At 43.9% G+C, this 21195-nt stretch overlaps 1 non-coding gene across 1 annotated transcript; it reads left to right on the forward strand.

The window, feature by feature from the left end:
* The first annotated feature begins 17607 nt into the window (after window positions 1–17607).
* Window positions 17608–17689, forward strand: TRNAS-CGA (transfer RNA serine (anticodon CGA)). The gene has a single exon. It is a non-coding gene; the product is annotated as a tRNA-Ser (tRNA).
* The last annotated feature ends 3506 nt before the right edge of the window (window positions 17690–21195 follow it).

The following is a 21195-nucleotide window of genomic DNA, read 5'->3' on the forward strand; positions in this document are numbered from 1 at the left end:
CTACAGGTTTAATCTGTGAGAAGTACCTAGAAAGTCCTATAGTGCTGCATATTTCATAGCTGTCTATGAAAAGAAATAGTTAATACTTTCAAGTAGTGGAAACTTTTCAAGTTTCTGCAACAGAAGCTTCTGTCGATAATCAAATACATAGGAGTATACTGAAACCTCATGTGTACAAATAAGAGGATTGAAGAGAAAAGGTGAACTGTCGAGATCCTGGGAGGCCTCATTAGCAGAAAACACACTCTGGCTGATACCTTCTGCTTGCGAAACTCAAATTCAGTAGAACATGCGACCAAGCAAGTGGGTGAACAGAAAGTATGATATACTCAAGACAGACAAATAAAGCCAGAAGCAAGTCACAAGAGTGAAGCCACAGAGAGGCAATTACATTGAGCTCAGGAGGAGTAGTCAGCCTGAGCATATGCTGAGCCGTTATTGATAACCACAACTCATTTCCCACCACCGGGAATTCATTTGCTTGGTCATCAAATACATTAGGATGCAAAGAAGACATTGTATTTTGCCATCTCATAAACGTATGGACCTCAAAGTCGTTCAATAATGCATATGTTATATACAGGGAATTCTACATATGGTTTTGTAACCAGTTTACTTCATTTATATTATTTTATCGGATCACTTTTATATTCTTGTTGAATGTCCAAGTGTCTCCAAAATAGGAGAAATCCCCAGGTCTACTGGCAGAACATTGTGACCTGCAAAATGTTGCTGGCAGCTGTCACTATGGAGAACTTTCTGCATCTGTATTTATGTTGCTCCTGCCTCAGGGAAAGTAGTATGAATTTATGGAGCTTAGAGGTGACTATTGAATGCCATAATTTTATGAAATACTATAATGTAATGTAGCTGCAAATAAGGAAGGAGCCAGCTGGCGGTATTGTTTATTAGGGGAAGTAAGCAGGCCAGCTTGTTGAAATTGTTTATGGGGAACCCTTTGCTGGCTCAGTTTAAGGACATTATAAATTGAAGATTTTTCCTAAATATATTGCTTTAGAAATTCTGCTTTGCTTGCCTGGTATGTGAATTTATTACTCCCATTGTTTACACACCATTGCTATAACCACGGACCTATAGGACAAGTGATGTCACTTATTCAGTGCTCTTGCCGGCAGGACAATCTGCTCAGCTAATTGCAGTTTGCTGATAAAACTGAGTCTGTTATCTCTCTATGTAAACAAACAGATAACACTGAGTCCATTCTGTACAAGTATGTTCATATTATCTGACCTGCATAAGTGTGGTGTGTCCCGTTCAGAAAGAGGGAGGAGGGAGGAGAGAAATACTGGAAGTGAGAAGAAGACACTGCAGGGAGACTGATGAAACACTGAGATGGGAAAACTCCTTGAAAGTAAAATTTGGAGGGTTTTGGCTCTTTTTTTCAGTGAGATGTAAAGTCAAAGATGACATTTAGGCTTCCTTATTTGTCTGTTTGGTAAATAATTGTATTTTCCTTAATATAACAATTCATAAGGCCATATTCACACAACATTGAAAATAGACGTTTTTTTTTTTTTTTTTTTTTAAAAAATGATTTCAATGAAGTAATTCACATATCTATTAACTATCAACATGTCCTATTTTTGTCCATATTGGCAGTAACATAGCCTGAAGAGAAGTTAATGGGTTGTTTTTAATAGACCCCAGAATGGATTTGCATCCAGGTGATGGTCATTAAAAACTGGTCACAAAACCCAGAAATAAAATTCCTTGTATACATTATATGATGAAGAGCACTCTCCCTGGGCTGTGCGTCTCAGGAGAAAGGTACATCAGGCAAAAGATGGGTATTTTCTCCTTCATTTACTCCAGATTTATGGCATAAATAATGATATTTTTTTGTGGGGCAAATGACCCCAAGGCCTACCCACCTCTGCTTTGCCTCCTTTTCAGGAAAGTGGTGAATATGGCACAGATTTTGTCACTTTTAATGCCTTGTATCTCAGAAACCTGGCATACAATGTATAATAAATCTAAACTTGAGTATATAATTAGGAGACTGATTTCCTTTTGTGTAGCTGTGTGATAGGATTTGTTCATCAGTTAGTGGCAGAAGTTTAACTTCTGGAAGAATTTGTATCATTACACATTTTTGTAACATAGTATATTAACAAATGTCTCCTTTCCATGAAATTCTGTATTTTTTATTCTTTCCCTTGCTTCTATGTTGAGGGCTATACCCTGCATCTTGTTCTGTAGGGGCGTGTGTGTAATTCAAGGAAAATAAGGGTGGGGGTTCACTGCAAATAGTTGTATGCAGTTATATGCAGTTTCACGTACCTCCTACGTACACTAGAAGTAAATTTCTGTTTTACAATGCCAGAGATATAACTGTTTCAAATGACCCAGCTCAACCCTCATCTTGACTGCATTTCACAGAAGCCTGTGCACCAAAGACAGTGAGAAAAAGGGTACAAATTGTAATAGAGAAGTAAGGGGAAGGATAAAGAAATGCAGGATTTCGCTAGGAGTTGAAATTTGTTAAAAAGGTATATTACAAAATTTATCAATGACACAAATACTGTAAAAAAATCAAAAGTTGTTTAAAAGTCTTAAAGTGTTTGTCCCGTTCTGGACACCTTTCCTTTATCCACAGGACAGATGATAACTGTCCGATCACTGGGGGCCAAACACGTTGGGTCTTCTCGCTAAAGTAACTTTAAAGCCTCCTTGTGAATGGAATACCAGTGCACTTGTGTAACCAGAGTTCTGTTCCCCTCTATGTGCCTGTGGGCACTGATGGATATATAGACCCAGCAGCCTCAGTGAATGAATTGACGGTCAAGCAAGAGCACTGGTGATCCATTCCCAAGGAGGCCTTCGGGGGACTTATGGTCCCCCATTCATCTGATCACTGGAATAACATGGAGATTGTCCCCCTTCTCCCCCACCTTCGTCCCCCCAGTGGTCATATACTTATCCACTGTCCTGTGGATAAGTGTCCAGGATGGGACTTCCCCTTTAAGCCTTAATTCTCCATCTGTGGACAGTCTTTTTGGATCAGCCCATCATGCAGGAGGTCACAAACTGACTTTTTAGCTTCTGTACATTTTTTTTTTTTTATTCAAAAGGTTTTATTAAGTTTTTTTAAAAATTATTCAGACAATAGAACATGAAAAAAATAACATTAAAAAAGTATACTTGCAAGAAAGCCTCCGGGTATTTATTTTTGTAAAGGCAGAACTAGTATCATGTTTGAGTCCTAGAATAATAAACAGAGAAAGAAAAGAGAAGAAAAATAGAAAGGTAAAAGGAACAAAGAATAGAGAGAGAGAGTAAGATATTTCTGTGTGAAACTATCGCGTGACCTCCTGGACCAAATCAGCAGCTCCTCCAGGCGAGCATTTTGATTAGATTTTTTGATTCAGAGCGCCACCGTGGGAGGGGTAGTTTGAGGCCATAGGAACGGATTGATAGCTTTAGCAGCAGCTACCAAGTGAGTAATAAGCTTTTCTCTGTGAGGCACATAAAACTTAGTGGACATTGAAGAAAAAGAATGGGAGGCGTTATCCGGAAGTTGGGGAATCCGATGGACCTGATGATGATAGCCTGCACCTCCGACCAAAAAGGCTTGACATGTCCACCAAATATGTAGGTACGAGCCAGATTCCTTGAAACAACGCCAAGTATCAGAGTCGGATAAATGTTTTTGAAACAGCCAGTCAGGAGTCTGATACCATCTCGAAACTAGCTTATAATGGCTCTCTTGAAGTCTAATACAGAGTGACATCCCATGTGATCGAGAAAGAATGGAAACTACTGTACATTTTATCAGGTCACAGTGATAGTCATATGACCATAAGGTAATACTGGCTGAATTATATATACTGGAGAATAGGTATTTATTAAACAGAAAAAAACAAAGCAAAACAATGGAGTGCTTCTTTAAGTAATTTCTATACCAAGATATAGAAAATGCAGGGGCGGATCTAGGGCCGGGTGAGCCAGGCAACCACCAGGGGCAATGCGCCAAGCGGGGCTGCGCGACCCGGACCCAGCGCCGCACCTCTTATGGGGGCGGCAGCCCGGGCAATTTTTCTTTTTCTTTTTTCTTTGAACCAGCGCAGGAGAGCTGCCGCTCTCCGTGCACTGGTTCAGACGTCTACATATCAGCGTAGGCGGCGTCATCACACCGCCTACACTGATATGTAGACATCTGCCGAGAGAAGAGGATTGCGGAGGCAGTGGGAGCAGCAGCAGCGCGATCGGTAAGTATAATAAAAAAAATTTTGTTTTATAATAGGCCGCTACAGTAGCAGCCTATTTACCAACCTCCCCGGACCTGATCACTGCCACCCCCGCTTCCCCTTGTACTATAGGCCGCGGGCCTATAGTACAATAGGCCCGGGCCAGGCCGCGATCCCTCTGTCGCCGCTATTATTATACTCGGGGGTCTTTTCAGACGTCACGTGGTCTGGTATATTCCCATATAGGCCCGAAGCCTGCTAGGATTAAAGAGGACCTTTCATGGGTTTGGGCAAAGGCAGTTCTATATACCGCTGGAAAGCCGACAGTGCGCTGAATTCAGCGGTATATAGAACTGCCTTTGCCCAAACCCATTAAAGGTCCTCTTTAACATCGGGTCCTGGAGAGGTGAGTAACAGTGTTTATTATGTTCCCTCATCTCCCCTGGGGCTCCGATTATTATACTCGGGGGTCTGAAAAAAACCCTGAGTAAAATAATAGAGCTTGAAGGGTTCACTGTGGCCCCGGTAACCTCTATTATGCCCCACAGCGGCCCCCCTGCAACCTCTATTATGTCCCACAGTCTATTGTGCCACTGTGGGGCATTCTATAGGCTGCAGGGGCCGCTGTGGTATATATATATATATATATATATATATATATATATATATATATATATATATATTACTAGAGGGAGGACCCGGCTTCGCACGGGTATATTACATTTTATGTTTGTGTACTGGCCCCATAAGAATTGTCCAATTTTGCACTGGTGTATTTTGTATGTGGTTTGTGTGTATGTCCATAAGCGTCATGTGATTATGTGTATCTCATTTTGGATGTCAGTGAAAAACCTGTGATCAGTTGTTATGGATACCTGGAGTAAAGCTGTATCTAATCCTTCCCCGTGTAGTACTGTGTTTAGATGCAAGTGTCTAATTCTTGTTGGTGTGGTACTTTGTGCAGATGCACATATCTAATCCTCCCCATGTGATATTGTGTGAAGAGGCGCGTATCTAATCCTCCAGTAAGTGAAACTGTGTGCAGACGCGCGTATCTAATGACTCTGGCATGTGGTACTGTGTGCAGATGCGCGTATCTAATCCTCCCCCATGTGGAACTGTGTGCTGAGACGCGTATCTAATTCTCTGGCATGTGGTACTGTATGCAGAGGCCTGTATCTAATCCTCCCGTGTGGTATTGTGTGAAGAGGCGCGTATCTAATCCTCCCCCGTGTGATACTGTGTGCTGAGACGCGTATCTAATTCTCTGGCTTGTGGTACTGTGTGCAGTATCTAATCCTCCAAAGTGTGATACTGTGTGCACACACGTATCTAATCCTCCCCTGTGTGGTACTGTGTGAAGAGTCGCGTATCTAATCCTACTGAATGTGGTACTGTGTGCAGACGCGTGTATCTAATTCTATGGCGTGTACAACTGTGTGCAGACGCGCGTATCTAATCCTCTGGAGTGTGGAACTGTGTGTAGACGTGTGTATCTAATCCTACGGCATGTGGTACTCTGTGCAGACGTGTGTATCTAATCCTATGGCGTGTACAACTGTGTGCAGACGCGCATATCTAATCCTCTGGAGTGTGGAACTGTGTGTAGACGCGCGTATCTAATTCTACGGCATGTGGTACTGTGTGCAGACGCGCATCTAATCCTCCCCCATGTGGTACTGTGTGTAGACGCGCGTATCTAATCCTACGGCATGTGGTACTGTGTGAAGACGCGTGTATCTAATCCTATGGCGTGTACAACTGTGTGAAGACACGTGTATCTAATCCTCCCCTGTGTGGTATTATGTGAAGAGGTGCGTATCTAATCCTACAGTGTGTGGAACTGTGTGTAGAAGCATGTATCCAATCCCCCAGCATGTGGTACTGTGTGCAGACGTGTGTATATAATCCTATGCCATGTGGTACTGTGTGTAGATGAGCGTATCTAATCCTCCCCTGTGTGATACTGTGTGCTGAGACGCGTATCTAATTCTCTGGCTTGTGGTACTGTGTGCAGAGGCATGTATCTAATCCTCCAAAGTGTGGTACTGTGTGCACACACACATATCTAATCCTCCCCTGTGTGGTATTGTGTGAAGAGGCGCGTATCTAATCCTTTGGCATGTGGAACTGTGTGTAGACGCGCGTATCTAATCCTACTGCATGTGGTACTGTGTGAAGACGCGTGTATCTAATCCTATGGCGTGTACAACTGTGTGAAGACACGTGTATCTAATCCTCCCCTGTATGGTATTGTGTGAAGAGGTGCGTATCTAATCCTACAGTGTGTGGAACTGTGTGTAGACGCACGTATCTAATCCTACTGCATGTGGTACTGTGTGAAGACACGTGTATCTAATCCTATGGCGTGTACAACTGTGTGCAGACGTGCGTATCTAATCCTCTGGAGTGTGGAACTGTGTGAACACGCGTGTATCTAATCCTATGGCGTGTACAAATGTGTGCAGACGCGTGTATCTAATCCTCTGGAGTGTGGAACTGTGTGTAGACGCCTGTATCTAATCCTTCGGTATGTGGAACCGTGTGCAGACGTGTGTATCAAATCCTTCAGTGTGTGGAACTGTGTGCAGAAGTGCGTATTTAATTCTCTGGTTTGTGGGACTGTGTGCAGACCCGTGTATCTAATCCTCTGGTGTGTGATACTGTGTGCTGATCTGTGTATCTAATCCTCTGATGCGTGTATCTCAGTTTTTATATCAGTGTTGTATTGTGCATGTGGAGTGACCGTGTGTATTGCAGTTGGAATATGAGTGAAAGTCTTGCAGGTTTGTATTGGCTAAGGGGGGGGGGCACTGTGTTTGAAATGCTGTATCTCAGCAACGGTACGTCCGAGCGAGTTGGAGTCTCGTCTTAAACCTTCCCGGATATCTGAAGTATCTCTGTACCAAATTTGGTGAAGATCGGTCCAGTCGTTTGGTTCGCATTAGAGCACAGACAGACAGACAGACAGACAGACAGATAGACAGACAGACAGACAGACAGAAATTCATTTTTATAATATAGGGAGATATATATAGGGGTTGGGTGCGTGGAGAAGTGAGGAGTCAAAGATGTCTTTGTTTCAAACTTTACAGAGTCAAATCACAGCTGAAAGCTGTGGTATTGGCGGTCCAAAGGGAAGAGACGGGAAATGTGGGGAGACGTCTCCTGTGAGTATTACTGCATAGTATTTATTTTAATAGCAGAAAATATGAATCGCATTTGAATAACACATTTTTAGGGCTAATTTTTTCAAAAAATCCCCCGGTAAGTAGGGCCCCACCAAAGTCAGTTGCCCAGGGCCCTGCAAAGCCTGGATCCGCCACTGAGAAAATGTTATATCAATACCTAATATTTAATAAATTAAGCTGACTCTTATTATATAACTGAGCTACAGCATTTTATTACCATTCTGATGTCATTCCACTGAGCTTCATTTTTTAGCTCATTTTAATTTGTGCCCAGAGACATATTAGCTGCAATTGCCATTCTATATCAAAATGAGTTTGAGGCACATCAGAAAACACTTTAATATATACTATTCTGTTGAGTTATCAATAAAAGACTGCTAATGTCAGATCCAATAGAGGCTGATATTTACAGTATGTGTCTGCATTATGTTAAAGGGGTTTCTGCAATATGTTAAAGGGGTTATCCATTTTGTAATATTGATAGCCTATCCTTAGGATAAGCCATCAATATTTGATTCCATCAGTTTTTCAAAGACAGTGTGGTTCCTGGTAATGTTTATATGTCAGGAGCCACACTGCTCACTAGCTATATGATTTGTAGTGGAGGCTTTAGGTACTGCAATGTTGTGCCATTGAAATCTATGGAACAGCACTGCAGTACCTTAAGTTATTGCTGCACTTTTTACAGCTGGTGAGCAGCAAGGTTCCCAGCATGTAACATATACTTTCCTGGGAGTCTCTTGGCTTCAGACCCCCTTACCCAGTCACTCGATGAGTGCTTGATCCACTACGTCCTTTTTTCTCAATGGAAGATTTTCTTTTACTATCTTTACAGATTTGCATATTTTTTACCCATAATCCCTAGCGGAGCAGGAATGACTTGTAAGTCTCCGTACTGCCTATGTAGGCACACACTTTCCCTGATGTGGACGAGTGTCCCCTGACCCTGGTCTATAGTCTCTCACTCTGCCAAATTAGTATCCCTACGCTATGCTGAGGATGGCCCAATAGGCCGAAACAGCGCTGTCCATAGCTGGGAATCTGCTCCTTTTGGGACAAAAATACTGATTTGGCAATTAAATCCACATCATGATTAAAAGACTTTATAACTGAGTCGTTCATAATGTTAAGGATGCTGCCCTCTATAGGGTGGTGTACAGAGTGCACTCTGTTCTCCTAATTCCATCCAGGAGAATAGATTTGCATATTTTTTACCCATAATCCCTAGCGGAGCAGGAATGACTTGTAAGGCTCCGTACTGCCTATGTAGGCACACACTCTCCCTGATGTGGACGAGTGTCCCCTGACCCTTATCTTTACCATAGTAAGCTTTATATTGCTAACAGAAAAACCTTACATCAAGAATAATGGAATCGACGTCTCAAATAATAGGGTGACTGCTTTATATGTATCATCATTGGATGGGATCTGGGGGTCAAAATCCAATTCACATATAATGGGAAGAGACATAAACAAAAGCTTGAAATATATTTTAGCAATTTTTATAAAAATTAGATTATATATATATTTTAGATATCACTAAAACATCATGATGCAAAATGAAATGACAAGAAACCAATTTTAATAATAATGACAGTCACATTGCAAAAGAAGTTACATACTTGATGGAATCATAACTGTTAGGGTGCATTCACATGATCTAAAGTGGAGCATGATCTGGCACGTATACACGTGTCAGCATTTTGCGGGCTCAAAAAGATCCCATTGATTTCAATGGGAGTTACGAGCGTATCCGCCACGTTATTTTGCGTCCGTAATTTTGTGAACGCACCCTTACATAATAAAGTGAACATGATATTTAACATGAATACTAAATGGTATAAATAAAAATGACACAATTATTTATTTTATTTAACCAATAGCAATTTGGGATCCAAATTTGTTATTTGTTGCACTGTTGTGAAACAGCTGACCTATGGGGACATTTGCTGATCTATCATTGATGGCCTATCCTACAAACTGGATAATCCCTTTAATTTTTCCTTAACTTATCTGTAAGGGAGCGTTCACACTACCGTCGGTGTCCGACAGCTAGTGTCCGCTGCTAATGTCCGTTCAAAATCTTGTGCGGACATTAGCATGGGACACTAGCTGTGTCCGTGACATTTTGCTTTGATTTAAATGGACATCGGGTGTGTTCTTTTACTGTCCGTAGGTGTCCTTAGCAGTCCATTCCCAAAGTTGTCCGACTATTCAAGCGGACAGCAAAACCCAACATGTAGGGTTAGACCCTTAAAAATTGGATTTGGCATACATAGCCTGACTGAATTTCTGTGTCTCCCAGGTAGGTTTTGGGGTACACACCGTGGATATCTGGATTGAGCGTACATAGCTGGACTGAATTTCTGTCTCTCCCACCTAGGTTTTTGGGGGTACACACCGTGAAAAACTGGATTGAGCGTACATAGCCTGACTGAATTTCTGTGTCTCCCACCTAGGTTTTGGGGGTACACACCGTGGATATCTGGATTGAGAGTACATAGCCTGACTGAATTTCTGTCTCTCCCACCTAGGTTTTTGGGGGTACACACCGTGAAAAACTGGATTGAGCGTACATAGCCTGACTGAATTTCTGTGTCTCCCACCTAGGTTTTGTGGGTACACACCCTGGATATCTGGATTTAGCGTACATAGCCGGACCTAATTGCTCTGTATCCCTGTTTTGGGGTTACACACTGCCTGAAAAGCTGGTTTGCATGTATATATAGCAACAACTAACTGCTCTGTATTCCTGCTATTTTGTGGTGGGGACACCCCTAAGAAAAGCTGGTTTGCACGTATATAGCAAGAACTAACTGCTCTGTATTCCTGCTATTTTGTGGGGGGACACCCTTATAAAAGCTGGTTTGCATGTAAATAGCCGGAACTAATACCTCTGTATCCCTGTTTTGGGGGACACACCATCCGTGGAAAGCTTGACTCCTCTACCTGCAGTGTATAACTCTGAGAAGAGCTGTTGTTGTTCTTCGGTTTTTTCCCTGCCTAGCTGAAGCTAATCCCTATCTAGCCCTCAGCAGCACGTCTGTCCCTATATTAAACGAATATGGCGGCCGCTGTTCTTATGAATGCGAGGTCATGTTTTGACAGACAATGGGTTTTTTAAAAAAATTTTCAATGCCTACATTCTCATAGTTCCTGTCCCACCTCCCCTGCACAGTTATTGGTGAAAAAAACGCACCAGGGAAGGTGGGAGGGGATACAAATTTTTACTGCGTATGCCGCATGGCATTCGATTGGAAATGAATACCTCGAACGGCCTGATATTCAATCGAATACCTATTGGATCGAATGGTATTCACTCATCTCTAGTCATAATATAGAAAGGAGAAGCTGAACAGGTTGTTATATAGTCTTCTAGGAAAATATATCCTTATTAGAGATGAGCGAGTACTGTTCGGATCAGGCGATCCGAAAAGCACGCACGCACGCATTGAAATGAATGGAAGCACCTGGTACTTCCGCTTTGACGCCGGCCAGCCGCTTTACCCCCCGCGTGCCGGCTACGTCCATTCATTTCAATGCGTGCGTGCTGTTCGGATCGGCTGATCCGAACAGTACTCGCTCATCTCTAATCCTTATAACTTTAGCTATTTACAGATCTAACGAGAGCTAAAAAAACCCTTTTTTTCCACTCTGGTCTGGTTTCTGACCCATACATAGTGTGAAGGAGCATTTTTGTTAATCTGAACAAAATATTTTAAAGGGATTCTACCATTAAAATCACATTTTTTTTCTAGATAACGTGTAGCAATAGCCTTAAGAAAGGCTATTCGTCTCCTACCTTTAGATGTCTTCTCCGTGCCGCTGTACGGTAGAAAATGGTTTTTGTCTGTATGCAAATGTAAATCTAGAAAATCACTGTTAAATGTGCAAGCTTTATAACGTCCAAAATAAATTAAAAGATGATTAAAATATGATACCGATATAAAAAAGAGATATGGTAAATAATATTGATATGGTAAGACTATCTGTCTGAAAAGAGGAGCATTTCATATTTTGAAAAATGCAATTTTTGTTTTTTCATGTTTTCGATGTTTTTTCTTGACATTAAGGGAAAAAAAAATAAAACATGACAAGCAGTGTTAGCTACAAAGAAAATGGGATGTTTCTCTGTTTGAATAGTGAATGTTGTGGTTCTATCATTTGTGGTGAAGATTTGCACTCAAGGAACAAAAATTGTATTGCAAGGCTTTCATACATGTGAAATTAGCAATGTAATATATGGATTGAAATGATCTTGTGGCAAAATGTATGTGTGTGAGACATCATGTTAATGTTCCTAAAGTTAACATGGGATTAAATAAACAATGTACTTTCAATGTATGGCAGTTGTATAAGATTCATTATTGCTGACTACTCCAGTGATTTATTTATTGATATTTGGATGTTTTTAATATGTTCTATGTGATTACATGTTAACAGATGGAATAAGAAACTGGTCAGCAATCTGCGTCATTGCGCAGGAAGGAATGTCCTCCAAAATGTTGCATGTATGATGCTGGTTTCTCCCAGACTAGGAGTGCCATGTTATACTCTGTACATTTTCTATCTCATCTATTTATCTTTTTGATGTGGACTTTATGCTTATTGAACATGATACCAATTGATATATACAAAACAGATTTAACCAAGAAATGCGCAAAATAAAGAAGCGGATTTATATTTTGAAATCATGAGATACATGTGACTATTAGTGTCCCATTGGCATGTGAATGTTAGGAAAAGGGACAGACAGAACCCTTACTCAATGGCAGTATATCACTTAAGTCATATTCTGCTGTCACTGAGATGAATGAGTTAACCAATCAAAAATGTAATCTTCGTTCTCAGGAAGTATAACAACACTGCAGCTAATAGTGGAGCAGCCAAGACTAGAGTTTTTGATTTTGCCATTGACATTCTTACATTCTTAGTACCTGCAGTCATAGATGGAGTACCAAAGAATCCTCCTCCTTTAGCATATCCTCAGCCCAGTTTTCCAGTCATATTACTTCACTTCTTATATAATAATGATTGATATTATTATTATTATTATTATTATTATTATTATTATTATTATTATTATTATTATTACCTATGTTATGAAATTTAGGAAACAAATTTGATTTGGTGTTAAAAGGGTGACCTGGCCAGTCAAAATTAACGTAAAACACACTGGGGGAGATTTGTCGATATTGTCCAAAAGTTAGACATTGCAGAGATAAACTAGACAGGATTCAACTGTGACACATGTATCAAAGTGTCTGATGTTGTTTTATAAATCTATCATATTCTTAGACTGTCTAGCATAAATTTACACCTCCTATTATTTGGAATACACCAGAAGAATGACACAAAATTTTGTTGCATTTTTGCATCATGGAATTGCAATTTAACGCCCCTTTAGGAGAAGCCACAGCCCTTTTGCTATGCAAATCTCAAAAGTTTCCAAAAAGTGTCTAAAAACCCTGCTAAATGTGGTGCACAGCATGTTAGACAGTTTTTAACACACATTATGTGCATCATGCATGATAAATCTCTCCCATTGTCACAGTCAGATCAGATTTTTGGAGTCACAGTGGCAGTTTTCTCGTTTGTTTGTTTTTTAACAAAAAACACTATTGCAAAAAATACCTAATGATGAGATGAGATTTAGCATTGAAAGGAAGACCTGGTCAATGGAAATTAGGGTAGAAGACACTGTGTCACAGCCAGATTTAATTTGGGCAGTGACAATGTCAGTTTTTCTGTATTATTAACAAAAACACTATTGTAAATATTACTTATCGATGAATATTTAGTACTGAAAGGGTGACCTGGTTTGTAAAAAGAACATTCTAGTTACACAACAGTCACTTTAGATTTTTAGAGTGATAATGGCATACCTCCCAACTTTTGAAAAACAGAAAGAGGGTTAAAATGTGCGGCATAGCGCGCCACAGAAAATTTAGCCCCGCCCACTTTTATGTTGACTACGCCCATTCTCATTCATTTTCATGTCCCCCGACACAGTATAATCCTCCTACAGTCACCTGCACATTATATGTCTCCACATTGTAATGTCCCTTTTCCAACTGCCCCACAGTATTAAGTCCCTGTCCTGGTGCCCCAGTTTAAACATGAAACTGGATCAGCTGGAGAGGGGACATTAGCAATGGGGGTAGTTTGGAGGGGGCAATAAATAAATGGCAGATGAAGTGGGACATTAAATGGTGGGCAACTAGAAGCAGACATTAAACCGTAGAGGTAGCTGGACGGTTACATTAAACTGGAGGCAACTAGAGGCAGACAGGTCCCCCTCCATCTCCTCCCACGGTTTAATGCCCTCTCCAGTTGTCCCCCAGTTTAAGTGCCCCGTTTACCTGCTCCATTTCGTGTCCCCTCCTCCATCTCTGCCCCAGGCTTCATCTCCCCCCCTCCATTTCTCCCTCAGTTTCATATCCCCTTTCATCTGCCCCCAGTTTCATGTCCCCCCTCCATCTCTGCCCCAAGTATAATGACACAGACACACACACAGACACTCTCTCTCTCTCCATCCTGCATCTCACATACCCCCTTCCCCCTCCCTTCTCAGTACCTTACATGGATCTCTACTCTCTTCACTGCATGAGACACTGACACGACCCACCTAGTCACGTGACCATGTGATGTCACATAAGGTCCTTGAACCATAGTCGAGCATTCCTCCAATCACCGCAGCCTCTTATCTATTATAAGAGCAGGCGGTGATCGGAGGAATGATTGATCAGTAAATCATTAAAGGGACATGTAGGGAGCTGCGTGGGACGGTGGGACAGGGGCAGGAAAGCGTGAGTGTCCCACAGAAATCGGGATGGTTGGGCGATATGATAATGGCATCGTGTTGTTACAATAATGTAACACAATCTGTGGACATCCACAAGTTACAGTGTGACACTGATTTGACACTGTATTTTCAAATAATAATAATAATAATAATAATAGAATGTGATTTTGCACTGAAAGGTTGACCTAGCCACTGTATATGTAAGGCAGTAGACACTACAGTCACACTACAGTGCAGAGCTTCTACCCAATTCCTATGATCTTGTCTGCCTCCCTATCTGTATAAAGTTGTTTAAATCTAACTAAAGTAGGCTTCAGAGGCCTCATCTCCTATATTTCAATAGCACTATTGCAATGTTGGTGGTTTATTTTTTGCTATCATTGTGCTGTAATTTCTTTAGCTACATTCTTTTTCCTAGCTTGCTCTCTCATAAAATGGCTCACTTCGTTTTGTCCAGTATTCTACATGCTAATATGACAACAGCAGAGTAATGTCTCCGTCCACCAATCATGAGTGGCTGAGAGGCTGTCAGATCATGCCAGAAGCCATCCTAGATCACAGAGACCATGTGATCCTCCTTTGTTGTACTTCTACCTTATATTTCAAATGGCGTCACCCATTTTAGAAGTTTGCTGGGGCAAATCCCAAAAGTTAGTTTTGTTGGAAACTCAAACTTTTGTGAATTTCAGGTTGCGACTAGCTCATTCTGAACTGTTTCTCTCATCTCTAATGTTAAATCTTTTGATGACTACAATATCTAAACAACAGCGGTTGGTGCGTGCCACCATATCGGCACTGATCCTCATCCCGCAGAGTGTCATCAGGGAGTAGCAATCAGTTGCCATGACAACTGGGAGTCAATTTAAAGTTTCCAGTTCAGTTGTTACTGAAATTCTATTGTGCACTGCCATAGCCAGCATGTAAAAGAAGTTATGGAATTTTACAATATACTACAATATAATAGTATTGTAATATATAGTATGAGCTATCAGCCCTTCTAGGGTTCAAGTAGAAAGTGCGCAATGTAGTTTTCCACTCAACAACTGGAAGCAGAGTTCTCGCAAGTCTTGAGGAATCAAAGCTAAAGCTGAAGCCACACATTGTGGGAAAGATGCTTTTTTTGTTGCAGATTTTGCTGCATTTTTTATGGGCCAAGCTAAGAGAGGCATGAAACGGTATAATGATTATAAAGGAGGCTCTCATACTCCACTTATACAAAATCTTCAATAAAAAATACACAGCTTTTCTGCAATGTATGGCTTCAGTATAAAAGTATAAAGAAATCTTCATTATTCAATAAATCTAGACATGTGCAAATCTCTTAAGATTTATTTATTTTTGGGTGGCTAGGGATAAAGACTTAACATTCTGTATGATGTGGACAGCGCCACACCTCCTATGAGGCGACCTGAAGTGACCGCTTCAGGCTGTGCTATGCCAGGACCCCGGGGAGAGCGGACAAGCTGTCCTGGACTGGCTTAGCGTCACTGTCACCGAGAGGTGGATTGGGGAGGCCCTGTGGATGCAGCGGCCTCCCCTCACGCTCAGACAGAGAGCAGGTCCTCTCCCTGCCTGCTAATGGCGCTCCACCACGCCCCCTTCGCTCCGCCACACCCCCTTCACTCTGCCCTGCCCCCTCTGCTCCGCTCCCTCCTCCCGGGGGGGGGGGGGGGGCGGCGGCGAAAAGGGTAGGTTCACCCCTGTATGTGGAGATGAATCACAGATCCATTCCTATTGCTACCGTTATCACAATTAGCTTCTAATGTTGTTTTCAGTAGTTTATGCACTTATATATGACATCAACACTGTGTCCACCTACCTCTGTGTATTGGCTGAAAGGCTGTCAGCTGAAATCACGTGGTGCTAGAATGTCACATAGTGACTTATACATATGTCTTTTTGGGATATCCTGCTTAAACATATGGTGGTGGCCATTTTAGTTAATCTGAGATTAATCAAAATTTAGTTTTGTTGAAAACAAAACAATTTAAAATATTCAGGTCAAATCTGGTTAGTAAAGAACTAGTTTGTCCAACTCTATAAGTAATCTTTTTGCTGAAATTAAAATGTATGTTTAAGATAGGCCACCATCATCAAATTTAACAGATCACAGTGTTCATACATGTTTATAGCTCATCAACAGTTCCATCAAGTCAATTAGCTGCAATTATAAACATAGCTGTTCTAAAATGTATGACGTGGTGCTTGTTAAGAAGTTTTAGGGGGTAGGTGATAGGTGTTAGTCCCCCAACAATTTGATATTGATGATCTATCCTAAGGATTGATCATCAATGTCTTAGTGTTGGAAAACCCCTTTAGGCTAGGGTCCCAGAATTCATGGCGTTTTACAGTCACAAATCCCATCCACACATTGTGGAAAAATATGCCCAGGGGAAATGCTGCAATTTCCAAAACCGTTGCAGCATGTCAATTATACCTACGGAAACACCGGCGGTTTCCCTATAGTTATAATTGAAGCAGAAAGTCAGTAGAAGAACTTTCTGTGAAAATTTTCACTGCGTTTTTTCCTGCAGTCTGCTTGCTACATGGGCTGAAATGCTGCTTCCCTGTCGTCCTCAACAGCGGCACAATGTGGGGTATTTCTGCCCCTGTGTGCTGGTAGGACAGGCGGATATTTAATTAGCCAATCAAATGCGTGGCAGGCCCTATAAGAGGGCACAAGAACCTCCCCTCTGCGTGTTTTTTTCTGTCCTGTGTGGACAGAGGACAGGTGGGAGGACTTGTGTCCTCTTTGAGAAGCTCAGCAGGATCACTCACCTCCTGAGCGGTTGTTTTCTTCTTGTCACCTTCTGTGCCCTGCGGGGAGAAGGTGCTTGTTAGCCATGTGTGGCTACCCCCCTCTATCCCCCCTGCCCCCCCTCTCCTCCGCTTCCCCTGCTCCTTGTGACTTACCTGACATTTTGGTGAGAATCCGGGGACTCCGCATGCCGCCTCTGGTGGCCGCACGGACTGCCGGCGGGTGGAACCACACTGTTGTGTATCCTGTTCCCCGCCGGCCGCTGTAAGCGCGCACTTTCGGTTTCGCCGGAAGTATCATAGCGCCATGGCAACGGCCTGGCGCTGGCGGCCGCTCACTCAGGGAAGATTCAGGCCTTATTAAAGGCTGGAAAAGACGGGGAGATGTGGGGGTAAGTGCCCGTGTTAAGGGCCTCTTGGTGGGGGGGAATGTATATCTTTGCAGACCCCTGATTACAGGGTTAGTTGTCTGGGCAGGTTGCCTCACCTGCTTTGATTGTGGCTCCGCCCACTTCCAGCCGGCCAGAATTAGGAGGCTGGCTGGCCTGGTGTCAGAGACCTTCCTGCAGTATCTGCTGAAGGCGTGCGATTGTGGTGTTCATTGATCTTGAACTCTTTTCCAGTTTGCAAACTTTATTGGGAACCAGCTGTGATGGCCGAGTGGTTAAGGTTTTGGACTCGAAATCCAATGGGGTCTCCCCGCACAGGTTCAGATCCTGTTCACAGCGCAGCTAGCTCAGTCGGTAGAGCATGAGACTCTTAATCTCAAGGTCGTGGGTTCGAGTCGCACGTTGGGCGCCAAGTCACCTCGCTGTCCGGTCTACTGGACCTGGATATGTCATCCTCTACTACCCCTCCTGGGGATGGTAGGAGGAAAACCTCTTCCAAGAGGAAACATCTTTCCTGCTTCGATTGCGACACACCGCTCCCTGATGGTAGGTAGCGGCTTGAAAGGTTGTGCCCTGCGGGGTACTACTGGTCCTATAACTTGCCTATTTTCAGGCTATGAGTGGGCCCGTTGTCGCGGGTGCAGAGGTCCTCCACCTGTGGAGCCCTCTCCCAGAGATATGATGGCCTGGGTCAAGGAGATGGTGAGTTTGGGCATCGCTTGGGTAAATAGTTTTTCCCTTGCTTGTACTCTCCTTTTTGTTTTGCAGGATGATTCCCTCAAAGGGATCCATTGCACCTTGTCTCAGCTCACCAGGAGACCATGCTCTGAGCTCCGTTCCTCGTCTCTCCCCCCCCCCCCTTGTAACACCTGCGGGTGGCAGAGGATGATTCAGTTATTCCAGCAGAACTGCGTTCCATTATGAACAAACGGGCAGGCTGCTGAAGTCCATCCGGTCTACAGTGGGCCGAGATGTTGACGGGGAAGCCTCCACGTCTGCCTCTGGGGGACATATTGCCTTCCATGCGGACGCCACGCTGACCGACCTTATGGCGCAGCAGTGGAAACAGCCAGAGAAAGGACATTCGCTTTCCAGGATCTTCAAGAGTTTGTTTCCTATTAACACTACCCAGTGGGATTCCTGGGGGCCTCCCCCGAAGGTGGATTTGGCCGTAGCAAAGCTGTCCCGCAGAACCCTGGTGCCCTTGGAAGATGGTTCAAATCTTCAGGACCCTCTGGATCGTAGGGCGGACTCCGTTCTGAAGAAGGTCTACTCAGCTTCCTCCGCGCAAGCCTCTGTGGCCATAGCCTCCTCTATGGTTGGTGACTTTTTGCGCAACCGCTTAGCCGCCTTGGAGCGGGATATAGACTTGGGCGTAGACAGAGATGAGATTCTGGCCTCTATGAAAAGAGTTCATAGGGCTGCAGATTATTTGGCGGAATCCTCCTGCCATCAATTAAAAATCTCCGCCAAATCTATGGCGTTGTCTACTGCGGCCCGTAGACCCCTTTGGCTAAAGCCTTGGCGGGCAGATTTTGCGTCTAAAGCAGCACTCTGTGCTCTCCCCTTTGAGCCGGGAAGGGTGTCTGGCCAAAGCTTAGACGCCATTATGGAGGGATTAGCTGAAGGTAGGGGAAGGTCCCTACCTCAAGCATCCAGGGGCAGACGTGCTCCCTCTAGAGGCAGAGGTTCTTCCTCTAATTATAGACGCCCTTCCCAACAACGGCGTTTTAGATATCGCCCTAGGGGAGCTGGTCGTGGCGCTTCCAAGAAGGACACCAAGAGGAAGCCTGAGTTTTGACGTGGGGCAGCTCCCTGTGGCCCCCCTTCCTGGGAGGACGTCTTTCCTCCTTTTCCAGAGCATGGTTCACCCATATCCAAGACCCATGGGTGTTGAAGATCATACAACACGGGTATCACATCAACTTTCATCTTCCACCTCCAGATCGGTTCGTTTCCACCCAAACTCTTCCACCTTCTCAGCAGGCCAGTCTAGAAGCCTTGGTTGCCGAATGTTACCAAGGGCGCCCTGGAGTAGGTACCAGCCTCAGACCTCGGTCTGGGAGTCTACTCCCCCGTCTTTCTGGTCCCCAAGTTCACCGGGGGCTGGAGGATGATAATAGATCTGAGGTACCTCAATCGGTTTATCAGGAAGAGGTCATTTCGAATGGGAACCGTGGATTCCGTGGCTGTGTTTCTTCAGCCAGGAGAGGTGATGGTTACCCTCGATTTGAGGGACGCCTATCTACATGTCCCCATTGCTCATTTCCACAGGAAGTTCCTCAGGATTGCCGTCGCTATGGCCGGCCACAGGGAGCACTATCAATTCACAGCTCTGCCATTCGGCATCACATCCGCCCCACTGGTATTCACCAAGGTGATTTCTCCGGTCGCCGCGGCCCTCAGACTTCAGGGTCTTTTCATCGTCCCTTATCTAGACGACTGGCTACTGAAAGCTCAGTCTCCTGCTGCCCTCCTCCAGCAGCTCAACCTTGCCATCAACTTCCTACAGGAGTTAGGATTATCAATTGGGAGAAGTCCGAAATCGTTCCATCCACCTGAAGAAAATTCCTCGGATTTATAGTGGATTCAGAAGCGATGCAGATCTTCCTCTCCAGTCCAAGGAAGGAAAGAATCCAAGCCAGTGCACGATTCCTATTGCGCACTTGGCAGGTAACCATCCGGACCGCCATGAGAGTCCTGGGCCTGATGTCATCCTCGGCCAGGGCGGTGCCTTGGACTTTATGGCATTTGCGTCCCCTGCAGATGGAAGTGTTGAGAACCTGGAACAGGTCTCCACGGGGATTGCACAAGAAGATCTGCCTTTCTCCCGCTACCCGTCTTTCCCTCAGATGGTGGATACACCTGAAAGACGGAAGGTCCACGGTCCCGACAGTGTGGACCCTGTTGACAACAGATGCATCCCAGTGGGGATGGGGAGCCCATTGTCAAGACAAAACTGTACAAGGACGATGGAGATGTCCGGAGCTGGGGTCATCCAATCTCAAGGAACTCAGAGCAGTGTACCTGGCCCTAGTACCCTTTGCCCCAGAATTGAAAGGCAAGTCTGTCAAAAACCGGTCAGACAATATGACGGTGGTAGTCTATATAAACAAACAAGGGGGCACCAGGTCACCAACCTTGCTGAGAGAGACGAATCTCATATTTGCCTAGGCGGAGAAGAATCTGGTCCAGTTATCCGCTGTTCACATAAAGGGCTCCCTGAACATAGTAGCGGATCAGCTGAGTCAGGGTATTACCGTATCAGGAGAATGGTCTCTCAATCCAGACGTATTTCAACAGATCGTCCAGAGATGGGGTCTCCCGGAGGTCGATCTTATGGCTACCCGACTCAACGCCAAGGTGGGGACCTTCTGCTCTCTGTACCAGGAGGACAATCCCTTGGCGGTGGATGCCCTGTCCATCCCATGGAGGTTCAGGCTGTTTTACATATTCCCTCCAATTCCAATCATACCGAAGGTATTGATAAAAATAAGACAGGACCAAGCCTCGGGAATAGCCATAATCCCGTTCTGGCCAAAAAGGGCTTGGTTTGCTCAGCTCATACAAATGAGTCAGGGCATATATTGGAGGCTTCCCCCACTCCCAGACCTGGTAACCCAAGGAGAGCTGAGATGCCAGGATCTGAGGAGACTCAACCTGACAGCCTGGAGGTTGACCAGTCCCTATTGAGAAATAGAGGACTGTCACAAGCCGTCTTGAAGACCCTATCCAGCGCCAGAGCAGATTCGACTAACAGGAACTACCGTCGAATAGGTAACATCTTTAATGCCTGGTGTCTGCAGCATCAAGTGGACTCCACCGATCCCCCTACGGAGGCGATC

This window comes from Leptodactylus fuscus, chromosome 2 (genome assembly GCF_031893055.1).
Source record: "Leptodactylus fuscus isolate aLepFus1 chromosome 2, aLepFus1.hap2, whole genome shotgun sequence".
NCBI lineage: Eukaryota > Metazoa > Chordata > Amphibia > Anura > Leptodactylidae > Leptodactylus > Leptodactylus fuscus.